This window comes from Pomacea canaliculata, linkage group LG10 (assembly GCF_003073045.1).
Source record: "Pomacea canaliculata isolate SZHN2017 linkage group LG10, ASM307304v1, whole genome shotgun sequence".
Taxonomy (NCBI): Eukaryota; Metazoa; Mollusca; class Gastropoda; order Architaenioglossa; family Ampullariidae; genus Pomacea; species Pomacea canaliculata.
This window is the reverse complement of record NC_037599.1, coordinates 15,652,038-15,670,868: the sequence shown is the minus strand read 5'-3', so window position 1 is coordinate 15,670,868 and position 18,831 is coordinate 15,652,038. Positions and strand designations below refer to the sequence as shown.

Below are 18,831 nucleotides of genomic sequence, written 5' to 3'. Positions count from 1 at the left end.
TTATTCTGACCGGAAATCGTAAGGACTCAGAAGGCATTGTGGGAGTTCGGTTCATCACGTACTTTTCTATCTCTCATCGATATTTTCATAATTAAGCCTAATGTGTCGGTCCACTTAAAAGAAGAACATGTTTGAAGTTGAGCCAGACTTTGAACCGGGCCCTCGTCACAAGAAAGCCCACCAAAAACATGTTCACATCCGACCCGCGCGAATTTCCCCCAAACGCTGTGAGGACTTTGACAACATCCCGACCTCAGATTATTAAAAACCTACAAAAACAAAAAGCAGACCGAACAAAAGAAGAAAGAAACTGCGGACTGTGAGTGGAAGCTAAAGGTTGACGCTGTTGTCACACCCTGACTCATCCAGTTCATGTCATGCGGGTACTTTGATCAATTATTTCAGGCTCTCTTCCGATGACGATGATGATGATGATGATGACGGCGATTCAGGCTCTCTTCCGATGATGATGATGATGATGACGGCGATGACAGGGCACGCACCCTTACATGACGTCTCCACATACATGTCGCACTCTACTATTACCAAACACACCTTCCTGTATCGCAGTCACGTGGCTTCATTCCAATACGTCAATAGATCTTACGCACTCGTCGATGACGTCAGCAGATATGTCACGTCCTGTTTTACGTAAACAGCAGACACATCATTATCATTGTATCACTGACGTGACGTCACGCTTGGCTTCCTGGCATCAATGAACGTCATGCACCTTTGATGACGTCACCTAGGTGTCGCTACGGGTGGAGGTGTCTATGTCGTCATTGTCTTCCTGAGATCCGTGTTGAGAACGTCTCACCAGTGTTATCTACCCTTGCTTCTCTTTGAAACTTCAATAAACTGAAACAGGTATGTCAGTAACAAACAAACAAACAAACAAACACATAAACAAATAAACAAAGAAATCTGTGCGACATCTATGTGTATGTTTGTTCGATACGAAGTCATACATTGATCCCACCCTGACTTTGACAGGAGTAGTGGTGACGTAGACAGAAGGGTCTACGTTACGTTCAGCATCTTTATTTTTGTTGTCGTTTTCCTCACCTGTGCAACGCCGGGTATCCCTGCAACTATAAAACATAATTAATTTTTCCTACACCGTCCCCTTGTTTAACACGTACACACACGCGCGTGCACGCACGCACACACTAATCGCACCGTGATTCACAAAACAAAACAACTGCCACTAAACAAGGACGGCTAATTTGCATGTATCAGGCGTGCATGACCGACTCCCTTTTCGCCGGTAAGTCTCATTTCTGCGCCGAGAGGCAATTAATCTGCGTGCGAACGTGCGCTCGCGCGAGTGGCGGTGGAGGAGGAGGAGGGGTGAGGGGATGGGAGGGCAAACAGTGCACATGCGTGCGCGTGCGCGTCTGTGGCCCCCCCCCCCCCCCCCGACAAACAAAACACCGGGCCGCCAGCCTCTCCCCGCTCCCAGGCGGCCAGGCCGAGCAGATGTGCATGTGCGCCGATGAATTATGTATGATCTCCAGTGAAAAGCGCTCCACCCCGCACTGCACACCCTCCCCCTCCCACCCATACTTCTACTGCACGTCTTCTCCCTGACACCACTCCGCCACCCGACTCTCCCACCCGCCTACCCATCCACCCCTGCACCTCGCTGTCCGTGCGTGCAAGTGCGCGTGTGAGATGGCTATCAGCAATACATTGAGTGGCTTTTGCCGGCGGCACATCGCATCTCGCACACTGGAGCCTGTCAAAATGTTTCATCTGCCGGCAAAGTTCGTAGACTGTAAGCCACCCGGCAAACCTGGCTCAGCACGCGCACAGATTTCAACTAGAACTTTCGTCAAGTGCTCGTGTTCATATGTTCATACCTTTCCACGCTAATTGTTCATAGCATTTATAGTCTGGCCACAGGAGAGCAGGGACCCTGTCTGTAAAGCCATCTCTTATCCTCAGGATCTCACGGTGTTTAACAAGGTCTTTGATGAGAGATAAACACTGCCCTCGTCGTTCACTCAGCTAAAAAAATCTTTCATCACATATGTTGTTCCTGGTGTTCATTTGAACACGGTCTGGCGCTCACACGTGCTTGTACCCATCCCTAGCAGCAGAAGACTCCTGTTGTTGTATATACACAAGCTATGATTATATACTCGTCTCTTGTATTACACCGACTTGCACGTGCACTTACAGCTAGGTGGTGCATGTCTTCGTCCACAACTAACCGAGACCGAGAATAAAGGGTTAACTACATTATCTAACCAAAGTTGTTAACGGTGAAGTGCTTGCAGGAGCTTACTGGGGAAACCAAGTTCAGAGGTCAAGTGTTTTACAGCTCAGCTGGGCGCAGCTTGGTCAGAATTTGCTGACAAACATCTGACCAGGGTTTAAAAAAAGTCCTGATGAAAGAAACTGGATAATTAATTACCGTCTGAAACTAACTGGGCAATTATTTACCGTTGAAAACAAGAGTAAATATTCTCGTTAACAAAATGGCTGACTTCCCAACTTAATGCTGACATTAGATAACTAAAACTAAGTTTAGCCAACAATCTTCATACAACTGTTTCCCGCGTCACCGAAACACAGGAGAATATTTGTACACGTGGCAGGGAGGAGGAGAGCAGTACTCAGAAATATTCTCCCACTCCTCCCTCTTTCCCCGACTCAAGGTTCGAACTCCTCAAGACATGCGGGCTGCTCTGAGCTGCTGACGTCACAAATCGATGCAGCAGTTGCACGTGCAGTTTGGCCCAAGTCGCGGTGGAGGACGGGAACGTGCGGGCGCGAGGGAGCGAGGGAGGGAGAAAGGGAGCGTGTTTGCCGCTAGGTCCAGTTTCGTCGAGCAGGTCTCATTTCGCTTCGCCATTCAAGCGACGGGGGATCAAATGTGGAGAAACAGCGTAGAGTGTGATAAAACATGAAAAGACAATAGTGCGCGCAGTGCGACATGGGAACTCAGCCACGCCACCACGTGACCGGACGCCCTGCAGGAAGCTGCGAGTTCAATAAGCGGAGGCTTGCCTACAGACTTGCTGAAAGATGAGTGTTTGGCCATGAGTTAGCGGCCCTACGAACCTGCAGATGTTGTGGTGACAATGATGGTGATGACGTCAAGAGAACGACACCAATGTAACAGCGCCCTCTTCCGAGGATTGAGTTGTCTCGCTTGTCACAAGCTTCCCAAAGTCAGATTTATTTTTTATTTCGAGGGTCGTTATTTTGTTGTTTAATTTCCGACAAGTAAAAAAAAAAAAAGACAGTAGTACAGCATTTTTATTTATTTATTTATTTTTTGCGTTGTTTAAAAACCGAGGAACAGCAGCGGAAGTAGCCCGAGGCGATAGTTTTGAAGCTAAGGTAAGTCTTTGCCCCTGGGGCAAAACGAGGAACTGAAGGACAAGTGTCTTGTTTCTAAAATATAAAGCGGTGTCCAGACCCCACAGATGTTTTACACGCGGAGGTAATCATGAGGTGGCAAAGGTGCCCTGGGGGTAAATAACATGAAGCAGCTTCTCAACATCGCGTTAACCTCGGAAACGAGGCGCTCTCCCCCGAGTTCCTCCTCTTGCCCACCCTCGCTTCACAACTACCGGCTCTGGTGCATCTCGATGGAGGGATAAACGCACATGACCCCTAGACTAGGGTCACAGCATCAATTATTTATGGTAGTTGTTATCATAGGGCAAGGTATTAATGGAAACTCAGTAAAGATAACAGTAGTGTATTTGTACGAGATTAAACAAAATTCTCCAGAGTTACAGAATTTTATCCAGCATTTTATTTTTCATTTTAACCGTTCTTCCGTTTTTGTCTTCCAACAAATCTCTTCTGGTTCTGCTGGCTCATCGTGGCACCGGTCATGAAGGTAACCAAACCATGCAGGTACCCTCCACACCATCACATATCAGTATGTTTTCAAATAGTTCCTCCATCACCCCCACGTTCCAGTGAACCCCGCATAACAGACGTGGACTAAAATTTCAGTTGGAAACCGAGTTGGTGGGGTGGGGGAGAAGGTCTATCTTGGGGCAGTGTACCGCAGCACCTTCTGCCCTTCTCATCGCTCTGTCATCAGCGCGGAGATCGTCTGATAACAGCTGCAAGGGCTGCTGCAGCAAAATGACGCAACTGCTGGCATCGGTGGCACTACTCGGGTGGGTTCCCATGTGGCGCCGGGTGGCAGGAGCTGGAAGCGCGGGCACCAGATCGATCTCCATTTTATGTCCTTTGTTGAACGCCATCCAGCGCTATTTTTAATTTTCAGCATAAGCAATGAGAAAATAAAAAGTACTGCCTGCATGCGGGGGAGGAGGAGGGGATGGGTGGGAGAGAGAGACAGAGAGAATCCCTCCCCACTCTCCCCTGCCCCCACCCGGCAATTGCGATGCAACAGCTTGCGACAAAACTCACGCGCGCTGACGCGCCTGTTTGATCACAAGTCGGACCTGGAGTAGGTTTCGCGTGCAGGTATTGTTTGCGCCCGCGACAGTAGTTCGATCCCGCAAAACGCAGTTTTATTCTCTCCCCCATCCCTCCCTCCATCCACCCCATCTCACTCATTACTGTCATCTAGCCCTGTAGTCAGGTACAAGTCACCTGTACTTCTTGTATCGAATCAGTTGTGTTTTTTGGTTGGGTTTTGTTGTTGTTGTTGTTGTTGTTTTTGTTTGTTTGTTTGTTTTTTTGTAAATCTGTTGTACTTGCATTCTTCTAACACTGTACCGCCATCTTGTTCAGTGGGCAGTTGTTTTAATCTTCTGAATGAACTCAGGCGAGTCTGTTGTCCTCCTATCCAAAGCTACCTCAAGTCTTGCTTTTGTTTTGATTCTAGTGCCCCAACGTGAAGTTTTGTTTATTTGGTTTGTGTGTGCCTTGCTCAGCAGATCCATTCGGTTCGACTCTACAGGCAGCACCGTCCGCACAAACACTTCAAAACGGTATTTCACAGGTTACGTGAATCACGTACGGGAATGACGAATCACGTAAGTAAAACTTTCCAAGGGGAAAACGTAAACGTTTCCACCGAGTCCGACATTTTGTAACAAGCGTGACATGAAGAAGCTGGCGTTTCATTACTTACTATGACATATAGGCAGCTAGTCTAGAGACAGCCAATCGGCGGGCTTGTTCATACCGAGGCTGAGTATGCAGGCGTTACTGTGCTTTGGTCCTGCAGTGTGGTCTTCATGTCCTGCAGTGTGGTCATCTTATTTGTCTTCATGTCCTGCAGTGTGAACATCTCATTTAGAGCGCAGCTGTCTTCATGTCCGACATTAATCTTAATCACAACAACTGTTCTTAGATTAATGTCGCTGCAAGGTTGAGCCTGGACATTAATATCCTCCCTGGAGCCGCTTAACCACCGTCTGAACTGATCTAATCAAGGTTGTAAAGTGAACCACTACAGTCTACCAACCACGGGAAGGAGACCCATTAACACAGCTCACTCCACAAATCTCCACAAAGCCTCCAGATAAGGAGGCTGCTAACGAGTAGACCAACTGACGTTTTCGCCCTCCAAACATTTTGAGTGAATCTGTTGACACAAACACCAACGACTCCTACTACACATTCAAATATCGCATACAAGCAGTCTTCTCTCTCTTTCTCTCCCGCTCTCTCTCTCCCAAAGAGGAAACGAGTTGAGTCCAGACTACGACAGAGGTCTGGGACTAGACACGATCTTACTCGCTGTTGTGGCCCTCTCCTCCTCCTCCTCGCCTGGCCTGCAGTCAGGCCGAGAAATTATATGGCAGAGAATTAAAGTTTGCGCGTGCGCCACTCAATATCCGGTAGCGAGGCCCGCCATCCATCATCTCCACCGCCAGGCGGTGTGACAGTTCCGCGCTGCCAACCTCACCCTCCCTCACAACCCATCCACCATCTCCTCCTCCCATCCTCGACTCTAATGTCGTCCTTAATTATTTTTATTGTTGTTTTTTTTGTGCACACCGTGAGTCTGTACGCGTGCGTGTTTGTATGTGTGTGTGCGCGCGTGCGAGCTGTTGGCGCTTTATTCTCCTGTAGTTGCTCAGCCTGGACGAGCAAAGGGCGTGCAAGACGAGGGACAGGAGTTCCGTTTGTCGTCGTCAGTTAAAGTCAGCGGCGCGTGACGGACCAGGCGGCGATGCCTTCTCACCACGACAGCTGCCGAGCTGTGTAGCAGGCCACGAGCTACAGCCGACACTTACTTCTGTCTATGCACTTATACACAGCTCTCAACAATCTTCAGCATCATGTCCTGACCCACCCTACCCCACCCCAACATCACTCCCGCCGTGAAGAATTCTCGAAGATGGAAAGGGGGGTTGCTGACATCCGGCAAAGAAAACTTGCCAGACTAGAATAAAAACAAAAACCATTTATGGTCAGATGTCTAAAAATGTAAGGATTTATTTGGATCACAAATTAAAAAATTAAGAAATATGAAAACTGTTATTTTGTCATTACTTTGTATGTCAATGATAGTTTCACATGTATACAAGCATGGCGCTAATTACTAAGTTTTTTTTTACCCCAGGGATAAAGACAACAAGCAAAACATCAACACTGATGTGTACTTCTCTTTGCATGTGGTCCATAACCACTCACACTAACCCTCCCTCAAATTTTGTATCCAGAGGTCTGAAGTCTTTGCGCTCCATGAGTGGGAAAGACATTGGAGCCGTTGACAAGGAGGTTACACGGCTAACAACATCAGCAGCTGGGTAGCTGCACTGATGTCAGGAGAAGGCAAGAACAGGGATTAACACAGAGGATCGAAACTCCGTCAAAACCCATGGAAAGAGCTTTCTGTTGGGTACTCATACCCATACCCAAAGAACATGAAGGTGTTTTCTGGGTGTTTTCGGCCGCGCCAATCAGTAATGATGTAAGTATCTATGTATATATACAAGGCTTGTATTATAGTGTTTGTGCACCAAAGCAAGCCATAGTTCCAAAAACAATTGCCGACTGCATGTAACGTGCATAAACCAGATCTGGGCGGAAAACAGATGTCACGTGCACCCTCGTGACGTCACAGCCAAACCTCGGTTTGAGTCTCCTTTTGCTTCTTCTTCTCTGAGAACGTCACTCAGGTGTTTGAGTGTGACTATACACGTCCCTCCAGCTACCCCCTTCCACGTCCACCCTTATCTCCTGCAACGTAGAAGATGAAACATCCAAACCTTATCCCACCCATGGTAAGGGCGAGGTCAGTGGGGCGCATGGCTCCCCTCCCCCCGCCCCGTCAGCCGCTACCGCCGAGGGCAGGTGCAGAACGCACGCGCACCTTTCCCTTTCCCTCCCAGACACGTGCACCCCACTCTAATTCCACCCCATCCCTCCACCCCTTCTCACGGCACTTCGTCCCCCGCCCTCCTTCCTTTCTGCTGGGGCCGACTGTCGACTGACAGCCCCCACCCCACCTCACCCTGCCTTCCCCTAGGGTGTGCTGGGGCCAGTGTCAGGGATGCCGAGTACAAGAAGCAGCCAGGACTGACATCACGGCACAAGACGATGGTGAACTGAGTCACACCGGCCCCTGATGCCGGCCACGAGGCCAGCGGAGATGATGGAGGTTCAGCACAAACAACATGGCCGCTGTCACGGGGAGATAACAAGTCTGCAAGAATCGACAGTTCGTCAGTTTATGCGTCCTCCCAACTCGTGTTTGTGTGTGTTTTGTGTGTTTGAATGTTTGTGAGTGAGAGAGAGGTTCCATTGCTGTAAGGGAAGGGGAGGGAGGAGAGACAGGTACCCTTGTCCTGCACCCCACTGTATGTTCTCTACGCCCTCAATCCGTAGAGTTATTCCTCATTTACTGGTTCATAGGCTTTGAACTATGACATTACATCGTTAACGTCACCTGTACTGTTCTCTCTCTCCCCCTTCCCAGCTCTTTCTACACTAACCACCTCACAGTTTCCTTTCTTGTGTTGGAGTTACTGGCGTTGGTGTAGTGACAGATGTGGATGGTGTAGTGAGAGAGATGGGGTCCAAAGACAGGGTTAGTGACGTACACCTGTATCCTTGTCGCCTGTTCCTCTAACAATTTTTTTTAACCGAGCAACGTGATCTCAATCACGCAACACAAATGTCCAGACAGAAGCTTTCTTTCAAGATTAATGTCTAACGATGGGACACTGAAAGGTCAAAGGTGAGAATCGGTTAGTGCTTTTCTCAGGCCACTGACGACGGCGATGAACGATGAAATGAGGAAGCCCGATACCGAGACCATCATGTGATGTCACACTAACTGTTCTTTCCCCCCCCCACCCTCCTTTTATCGGTTAACAACAGGTGAGGCCATCCAGATGAATGACTTCCGGTGAGAGAAGAGGGCGCTCGGCCTCGTTCCTCGGCGTCATGAGCGTGGTGGAGGGCGGCTTCGTTAAGTGTAGTGCTTCAGTGGCAGCCGGTGCGGTGTATGGAGATAAAGCACGGCTGTGTCAATGGCATCTGGAGTGCTCTGTACACTCTACAGCAACCTCCCAGTCCCCTCTCTCCCCGCCACCCCCACCGCCCGCGCATGCGCTTTCACTCACTTATTCGCCTGCGTCAGGCGTGCGGCAAGGAATTGGAAATATTTGCTTTGTACTTTCCTGTTATTAGTTCCACTCTCGTATATACTGCAGGACACTTTCCCTGATGACATCCCTCGTCTCTGATCTTTGTGGGACGGCAGGCGAACTGTAGGAACTTGCAGACCTCATCTAATGTCCAACGTCTCCCTGTAGACGATTTCTTTGGGATTTCCACCTTACTTCTTCCACCTAACAACTATTTTCTACCCAAGTCAAGGTAGTCATCGACTAGAAAAACATGCAGTAGATTGGTTGTCAAGTCGTGTGACTGTCAGATGGTGCTGCTGGCAACAGATAGTGTTTGGGACGAGAGGCAACGAAGAAATACCACGAGAACGCACGAGAGCAACCATAAGGAAAATAAAACAGTTCAGCTGGCGCAAACCTGCGGGTAACTGAGCTAAGAAAACAGTCCGTCTCAGGTGACCCTCCAGTAGTCTGTCCCAGGTGTCCCTCCAGTTGTCTCTCAGGTGTCCGTCCAGTAGTCTGTCTGTGTCCCTCCTCGGGTCTTCGAGGTCTTCTTCTGCGGAGTCACATCCTGAGTCTCATCCTGTGCTCCAGACACGTTCGTCTTGTCAACCATTGAGGCTGTGGTCGACCACCCACATTTTCTTGCCTAGTGACTAGATTGGTTCTCGTGCTCTAAGCTGGTGACTGGATTATGGGCATAGGTTCTCGGGGTCTTCCCCAGCACCTGTCATCGTCCCTCCCATCACATCAAAGTTCCCCCAGTTCCCTATCAACCTGCACCATGGCCGCATTACCTTTTCTGCGATACCGGAAGACACTTGCATACAGACTAACGGGCCTAAGTAAAGTACGGGGCGGGCAAACTCACCAACTTCTCATACGGGGACTTTTAGTGGCAGGATGTGTGACAACTGGTGTGACTGAATAGGCATCTCACACGTAAACCCATTCGTGACAGGGCACGAGCCTGACAGCCAGCCACACGCTGTCGTACAGCAGGACACGACACTGGTGTTGAGGTTTGTGCCTCCTGCACGACAACAGTCGGGAGGATCCAGATAGCTCCTCACTGTTGCAGAAGTCGTAGTAGAAGACGCAGGTAACTTTCGCACCTGACACCTAGCATACCTTCAACGTCTCCAGGAAATACGTGCAACAAACGAAGTTGCAGGGCATCCTAGGAACACAGGGCGAGGCCAGATGTGTTTGTGTGCGTGCGCACGTTGTGTACACGAGGGACCAGCTCCCCAACATGATGTGCACCTTGTCTCCTACCATCGTCTGTTGGGTGTGCATGTACGCTTATGTGCGCACGCGCATGTGTGTGTGTGCATGTGCAGATGTGTGCTAGCTTAAAAAACCTAAACCACAAACATATGCACACTCACAGACGCACAACAATAGCTCATTGCTTGTGTAATATTGTGTGTAACGAACGCATGTTGGGACTGACTCTCCAATCTAAGAAAGTGAAAGGGGACGTAATTCGAGCTAGACTAATCGCAAGCCGGGCAATAAGCGACCTCCGAGCATCAGCCGCGGCTGCAGTCGCCTCCGACAGTCAGCCACCCCCCTTGCCTCCCATCCCACCTACCCTCCGGCACAGGCGGCCTCAGCACTCGACCCTCCACTACCGCTACCCTGCTCCCCCACCTGCCCTCCACCACCAATCTCTGGTCCCCTGATGGCACAGCATGGGACATGCTGTCAGGCGGGGTAAGGCCCTAGGGGATTTTCCTCGCAATTAATGGCTTTTGCAAAATGCAAATGGTGCTGTCAGTCTAGAGAGGTCTTGGGCAGAAAGCTGCAGAAAGAAAGTCTGGAATGAAAACTTGTCACGCTGCAAGTTACAACTCCGCGACAATCAGTCGTTTAGGCGCTGAATATTTCTCTAATTCGGAAGCAAAAGTAGTTTTTTATCACCCATGGAAACTTCTGGGATTTCAAACTTGCTGAGTGCTTTCATCAATAGTTTGTATCTAAGCCCCAGAAGGTTTACTTTATTTCACAACTAGTGTGTATAGTGTGTGTGCGCGCGCCAGATATTTGGGTGTCAAGGCCGGTATAACATAGCAGTTTGAAAAGTAAACCAGAATTATTACTGTCCCCTTCTTGTATTTTATCCTCCCATATAAATTTCATAGAAACATAAATAATATTAACTGTTTACTACCTTTTCCGTTATGTAGGGACATTATCTTTAATGCTAATCTAAATATATCGAGCTGAATTGTTTGAAGTCTTTCCCATCCCAGTGTTAACAATGTTCAGGGCTAAGTATTCAATTTCTGAGTAGCATTCCTTATCTCTCAGGCAGTTATAACTGTGTAATGACGGAGACTCTCAGACCAGAGCTTGTCAATAAAATCCACAGATACTGGTTTTGACAAAAGGCTTCATGGCTTCCTGAACAAATGTCGGTCTGTCTGTGGACTTTATCGCCTTGTAAGGCTTTTACACGTGTTTTCGCCATCTAGGGAAGTCGGGTGAGCTATAACTGGAATCGGGTGTTCCGGAAAACACCTGAAACACGATGTTCCGGATCTGGTTTAAGGGAACCACCGCCAGGTATTCAACATCCGCGCATTGACCACAGGTCGAAGGTCACAGCCTTCTCTGCTGACTTCAGCAATCAGAGTGTCAGGAATGAATAAAGAGAGAGAAGGACAGGTCAGCTGACATCGCATGGCAGCGGCCAGGTAGTGACCATGTCAAAGGTCGCGAATGGAACAACGACGATGTTGCTTTAGACGGCAAACACTGGAGAGACTAATACGTTGGCCTTCAACCCTGACCTAAGCATTTCCCCCTTAACCTTCCGCACGTGTACGTCCAGCAGACTAATACTGCTCCACCCGCTTAGCCTTATTACAATCACAAAATGGCATTTTGTGACAGGCACTTCCCTTTCGACTCCTGGGTGTGTGTAAAAGGGTGGGGAGTGTGTATCTGTGTGCACCACATATATATACACACTACATTAACGCAGTTATAGAAATACATTAACAATGAACGATTTTGCTAGAGGAACTCCGTTTGTGACAGACGGCGACTGTTACTGAAACACGTTTGGTCTAATTCCGACTCAACTGTGACCTCCCGTGACCCTCACTATGTGGAGTGTAGGAAGCCTCTTGCCAGACCACAGCTCTCTCCCCTCCATGCACTCAGCAGCTGCTTGGCTGTCCTACTATACTTATTTTGTCTGCAATCACGAATGGTCTAAATTTGCGCGAACACACAAATCTTTTGATATATATATATAGCACTTCTCGCTAAATCTCAAGTACGTCAAAACAACCGCGACTGTTTACATCCGTGACAGAGGCGGGCACTTGTACCGCCAGTGCCGGACTGCTTGTCACGCTCGAGGAGGGCCAGCACATGATGTCACGACTGTGACGACGCTGGTCTGACGAGATAGCCACGACCTCTTCATGCACTTGGCGCTAAGTCCGGCCGACCCGACTAGACACGACTCCTCCCCCCTGCTCCCCCTCCCTGCTCCTTCGCCGCGTCCTCCACTTCACCTGGTGGCCTTGCCGCCAAGATAACTCCGCCAGCCTTCCTCTGAAAGGCTGCCAGATGTTGATACCGCCTATCTGCCTGTATCACTTGATGTACTTAGGCATTCCGCAGTTGCGAGAAAAATAAGGAATGATGTTAGAAGTTTGTCTACCAAATTGAATCAAGCCTCGAAACTCATTTATATCACGTGTCTAGCGCGCGCCTGTGTGAGTGACGTTTGACGATAACGGCAGGTCTGAGAGGCGACTGATACCCAAGTTGGACAGTGAACAGCGGGTCAGCTTGCTCTGTGCCGGGTAGATTCGAACAGAACGGTATTTGAGAGAAAAATACACTTGTCCTCTCAAAGGTCGGGAGCCGCGGCGACAGCCTTGTGACATTCTGTGTTCATATCACGGTGTTATTTATTTACAGGTGATCAGTGGGGCACGATAAATGCCCCGCCCCTTCCCAAATCACCAGGTACTGGAGGTTTATGCATTGTGAAACATAAAATGAAGACATCAGCAGTTTTATGTTTCCCAGTTTGTGTTGGGGCTGAGGGGTCAGACTTTTAGACGAGTGTGGGGTTGGGGCTAGCGTTAGAGTCACATAGCAGTTCAAGGGCATGTCGGGAAACAGTCAGAGCAAGTGAACTGTAGCCCATGGAGGGGGAGAAGGAAAATTCCAGGAGTTAGGGGGAAAAGAGGAAGCCAGGGGTGAAACCTAATGGAGAGAGAATGAACACAAGTCATACAAAATGACAATGACAGAGTGATGAAACATTATTATTAGTATTACTATTTCTTCTTCGGAAGCACAAACATGTTTCACTGCACATATGAAGAAACGGACATTGGTCTATTGAATATCTCGAGAACGAGAAGTGAATATACCACGTGATCAGACACGGCGAAACCACACACGTCACTGCTTCACTATCATTCTAGCCACGGACATCTTTTCAGCAGCGTCCTAATTATAGAACTAGGAATTAAAACTAAAAGTTGAGTGTGTCTCTTTGAAGTCTGTGGATGATGTGTGTAGTGCATACGTGCGAGTTCGCAAATGTTTGGGTATCTCTACATACGCAGTCAATGGTGAATGTGAAATATGTAGATAACATATAGGTGTAAATGTGTAGTTTTTCCCGACTGGGATTGATGCGGTATAAGGGACGCAACCCCTATTGCTCTTTAAATAATCGCTTATCTCCCTAGACAGCGATGAGCAAGACGTACTACCAACCTCCCCTGCGTGAAACGTGGTTCAGGGGAAGTAACACAGCAATGCGTAGTAATAGCTTCGGAGTAGTGGTCTCCCTTATTTACTGTAATCCATTTTTGACGAATACCAAAGAAACTGTAATAGCCGTTTCCAAAACAGGAAAAGTGCGTGACTTGTTTTTAACTGTTGGCCATAAATGTGCTCTTGAGAAATTCATATTGTTAATGTATGAAGTGGCTAGCCACATATGAACACTCTAGTCCACTAGCAAGTTTGACTAAAAATGGTCGATACCGAGATGCTAAATCGCTTCCGCTCAAAATTGTGAGTTAAAAAAAAAAATGATAAAAATTGCATCTAAATCATGGGGCCAGTTAAAGGAGGCCGCCGAGCTCTGTTGTCCAGTCGACACCCTTGCAAAGAAAGTGCTGAATTTTAATCTTGCAGTCGTCAAAACGCAGGCGTACCTCCGACACTTACATTGAGAGTTTGAGTGTGCCAGATGCATGCTTCACGATATGGCAATCGTTGCCCAAGAAGTTGTCAGGCCACGATTTCTGTTGAAAGATGGAAGAATCTCATTTCCAAACTGAACGCATCTCTTTTTGCTTCACTGTGTTGTATCCAGTTCAGGTTTTTAGATTCTCGCACACAAACGAAGTTAGTATCTCCCCCGCACCCTGCTTTCTCAAAGCTAGGAGACAGCCAAAACAATTCTGTTTACATTCTTTATGTGGGCCATGGCTTGCCATAGACTGCAGGCTTTCCTTCGTCAACTATCCTGGAGCTGTTTTTTTATGAACGATTTTAAATAAAAGATTTTTTTGCAACCCAAAATTGTCAACGGAAATATTTAAGTCAGTATCTATTATTTGAGCCTAACTAGCCAGTTCATTTAAAAAGTTTTCAAATCAATACTCATTCTTAGTGTTGAGAAGAAATAACAAATGACCAACTTTATCAATGCCAACAGGTAATTATAACTTGGTAATTATAACTAGTTACCTAGAGAGAAGATCTCAGACACCCACGCCTTACACTCACTGATCATAATGACTTCATCAAGCGAAATGCAGCTGAATGTGGTTTTCTAACTGAAGTTGAATGTCGCTTGCTAACAATGTTTCGACTACACTTTTTTTCCATAGCATGCAAGGCGCGAAGGGTGATGAAAGTCAGATGTACACAACCGATGACCGACATCAAAAGGTCAAATCGACACGTGGGGTGAAGGTCACGTGAATAAATTATTCTCCAAAAAAAAAAGCCCATGATGCAAAAGAATCCAGCACATACCCTAACTTTTGACCTCATTTATCCCCTCTTTAGCTCACTATAGTATTGATGTATTCCTATCACGGTGAAATACAACACATTTTTGTGAACTCAGTCTGTGGGCTAAATATTCCGACAAATAATTAACAAAGCGGTAAACTGATCCATAACATAATACATGTGTTCACTGTTGGTTCATGATAGAAAGAGACAGGTAGAGAGGTGTGTAGACAGCTACGTGATTGTCTAAGCTTCGAAGCTACGTGACCGCCTGATGACTGAGCTAGGTGAGTGCTGACAATCCACAACTCTTAAAACAACATTTGACGACATTTTTGACCCCCTCCTTCAAGACCGATGAAGCCACATTCAGGCAAGCAATGTCTGGCAAGATGGTAGCACAAACACCACCTCTGAACAGTAGATTCTGTTTTGGAATCCGCTAGAATACAGTGCAGAGAGCTTTTGTCTATAATTAAAAATGTGGAGAGAAAACAAAACAAAAGGTCTAGGAGATCCAAATATGACTAAAACACAAGGACGCTGGCAGCGGTAAAGGTGGCGATGTATTGGAGATATTGAAGACAGCAGGTAGTTTCTCATAAGAATCGCCGTAATCACTAGTAATGTGGTCGCACTAACGAAAATGGTCAACTTTCTAGTTGAGGCAGTCACTGCAGCCACTGTGTCTGTCAGCGCATGTCTCACGTCCCAACGATGGGTGACATGCCAGGGGAGACAACTACGTCGGAACAAGAAAAATAAACTTTTGTGAGATTACTTCCCTTGCGTTGATCACGCTAGGGGCTGCATCGGTCTTTGTTCGAACAAGGCGCTCAGAAAACTGTGAAGAGTTTTCGCAGCGTTCTGCTAGCAAGCAGAAGCGGTTTCAAAAAAGAAAGAAAGAAAAGAAGAAAAAAGCTTTACAAACTAAAAAATAAATTTTAATTTTTTTAATTGAAACGACAGGAGGATGCAGTGGAGAAAGTGAGATTCAGATTGAGACGCTAAAAGGCAACGGAGAGAGACAGAAAGATAAATAACTAGGGGAGGTTAAAAATAAGAAAATATGAGTACAATAGAGGCTGTGGTGGGGCGGGAAGGAAGTGAACCCAAAGGCAAAATCAGATACGTATTTAATCGCTCTTCATTTCCGAATGTACGTAACCAGTTTCATGGAGAAGGCAATGGAAAGGAACAGAGGGAAAGTATGTGCTTCAACATGAAACCAGTAGCCTCGCTTTTTTTTAATTATATACAACGCTGACTGCATTAAGCTTTCCGCTACAATATCTGCTGCATAACAAAAGACATCTACTAAACGTATTCTGCTGAATATCATATAGAACTTACTCCTATGTCTCCGGGGCTGAGCAAAATCAATCAGCCCAGACATTGCTACACAAAGTGACTTATTGTCTCATATACTCAAATAATGCGACCAAATTTCACCAAACTAACAAAAAAGTTGGTTAAGAAAACAGCTAATTGCTGACAAAATAAAATAAGCCATTATGTTTGATCTACGTTTCTCTTGCCCACGCTCGGGTGCACTGGAGGTCATGCATGCATGTCTGCAAAAGAAAGTTTGAGAGAATGGACTGGTATACCTTATGTTAAATGTGACGATGTTCTTTAGTCACTTCGCTGATACTGGATCAATTTCAGACAAAAATATGGTGGTATGAATACCTAACTTAGAAACAGTTAATTTTTTCCTTGTCTCTTCAGTTAACCAAATGAAAAATTATACCCGTATTTTTTTTTTTTTTTTTATCTTAAATATGATATACGAAAACTTAACTTTTAGAACCATTAAAGCTTAATATAATCATTATTTATGAAATGTAAAATAAAAACAAAAGTTACAAATTAAACAATGTTTTGTAAAAACAAAATCGAAGTTTATCACAACTTTTAACAACTGTGCCTTGTATAATCTATTTTCACCTACAGATTTAACTCTTATAAATAACACTAAATTTTTGTCACGGAACAAAGAAATAGTTGTGATGGCATGCTCTACTTGAAAACTCTTTGTTCTTCTAAGCTGACAGATTAATCACACTGCTCACTGCAATAATATTACTGATCAATATATGCAATTAAATTTGTATACTGCAAAGACAAACATGTAAGCATTTGGAGCGCGATCAAAGAAGTAGCGAAGTCAAATATTAGTAGAGAAAGTGAGAGGTCGACTTCTGTTCTTGTTTCCTACACCATGTGCAAAACTTCTGGGTATCACCCCCTAGTGCAGAGACAAAGGTCTGGCAAACCTGGCGCCAACACCAAATAAAGGAGCGCGTGCAAGCGCGTGCCCTGCGTGCATAAACTAAAAATAGAAACATATCGCGCATCTTCTCTCCTTCATCTACACGGCTGAACTACCTCACCTGCGGGTGGTAAAGTATGAAGGTGGAGGTAAATCCACAGCAGGTCACCACGCTGGACACATCGTCCTTTGCAGGACAAGGCCGTGTCGACATTGCCTGTGCCTCGACGCTGTAAACAATGGTCATTGTCAACATGCAAGCACGTGCGCCAGAGTGAAGGGGAGCCGTTGCCCCATGTCGGCATAGAAGAAACAAAGACATTTGCTAATCCAGCGTCGTTGTTATCCAGCCAAGTAGACATGAAAACTTGTTTTCACATAAATTAGCCATTAAGAATTTCTCTCACACTTTTCTGCTGCTCGAATTCCGATACACACAAAGGAACGCCCCCCTTCCATGTTGACCTCTCACACTTCTTTATCTCGCCTGCCAGTTTCTCTCCGTGAGAAACTTTCGTAACTTTTTTTCCAGGGGTAAACTCCATGTTTCGTACCTTATCACATGTGGTCGTTCCTCTATTCCGGAAAATCAACGTAGGAAGCATTGCTTCTTTTCTTTTCTTTCTCTTCACAGCACTTTACCAACCAACTTACTTCTTCACCTTGAAAACAAGACAATCACACCTTGGGAAATACTTCGGCGCAACCACAAAAGGCAGTTCCAGCACGCGCTAGCAGACGACGTAAATCCATCTGAAGGGCTTTGCGGGAAAGTTGTATAGGTACTCTTTAAGTACTGCAGGTATAGATAGCATTGGTAAACGCCTACCCCCGCGCACGTGTTGACGATGAATGAAGCGGCGGCGTAGTAAAATCGTAGTAGTGAGGGAACAAAGGACGTCCAAATTTAGCGGGGCTCTCCCGCCAACTTCTTTGTCTTTTCCTTTCTGGGAGCACGCCTTCGAGCCGAACGAAACGATTGGATGATAGAAAAAGGAAGTTACCTTCGACCTACCGGATGTTAAAGTCTGACACGTCGGCTTCCTATCCGCTACGTTTCTCTCAAGCTTTGAGAATTATACCAAGGGTTCCCCCCAAAAATCATCATAAAAGTGAGTCTAAACGAGATGTCGATAATATATTCATTTATAAAAATAATACGTACTCGGTCCAGTGCTGAGTCTTTATGCGAGAGTGAAATATTTTTTAATCATAGTTAAACGCACTTAGACGATGCAAATTCGGCATAATTATTAGACATTACTTCAGTATAAGCTGTTCGTTTGTAACTGTTGGCCCTAAAAATCATTGGAATCGTTTGTTATCTATTTTTAATGCATTTTACAGCCCTTTGTTATTCTTCACTATATGTCGATGGGCGTGGTCATCTTCCCTGTACAGTGGTTGCGAAGTTCATAGAAAATATTACTAGAGTGGTCGTAAATTGCTCGAGTGGGAATTCTCTATCTTAATTTTTAAAATGCGTCAAACGTCATCATCAGTAGAATAGTTCTGTTCATAGGTCTTTGTGAAAAGTAAAGTACAGGTTGCCCAGATGCATCAACTTCTTTGAAACTTCATTAGACAAAATTCTAAGTCACTTAGAAAGTGCTTAATGCGAATATCTGTTCATATATTACCCTTTGAGCTTATGTTATACACCCTTCATTTACAGAGAATATTTGGAGGTGGTTTCTTCATGGTATAAAATCACCTAGCTAAATGCAAGAGGCTAACTGAATATTTAAATTATCACATGACGTTGGATAAACATACTTTGCAAAGGAACACATTTGTATACACACAGAGTGTGTCGCATATGGAAGGCCACAATGACAAACAAGTTTCTTATTTTTTAACCTTAACCCACATTTATATGAGATAAAAATTATTTGTTGCAGATGATTACTGATGTGCAATTAGCCATCTTTGCCAATGCACTTGGCGTCACATTATTTTTACTGGTTGTCTTGTATCACTATGTTTCGGTCAACAACAAGAGACAGCAGGACT

At 46.0% G+C, this 18,831-nt stretch overlaps 1 long non-coding RNA gene across 4 annotated transcripts in view; it reads right to left on the bottom strand.

The window, feature by feature from the left end:
• LOC112573372 overlaps positions 1-17,682 on the bottom strand; it is a 65,266-nt gene extending 47,584 nt beyond the window's left edge. For 2 of the 4 annotated variants that reach the window (XR_003101212.1, XR_003101215.1), the window contains exon 1: positions 16,940-17,072. This is a non-coding gene — a long non-coding RNA (uncharacterized LOC112573372). Of the gene's footprint in view, positions 1-16,939 lie in introns of all 4 variants that reach the window. The other 2 variants (XR_003101213.1, XR_003101214.1) reach the window with 2 other exon arrangements.
• Positions 17,683-18,831: the final 1,149 nt, after the last annotated feature.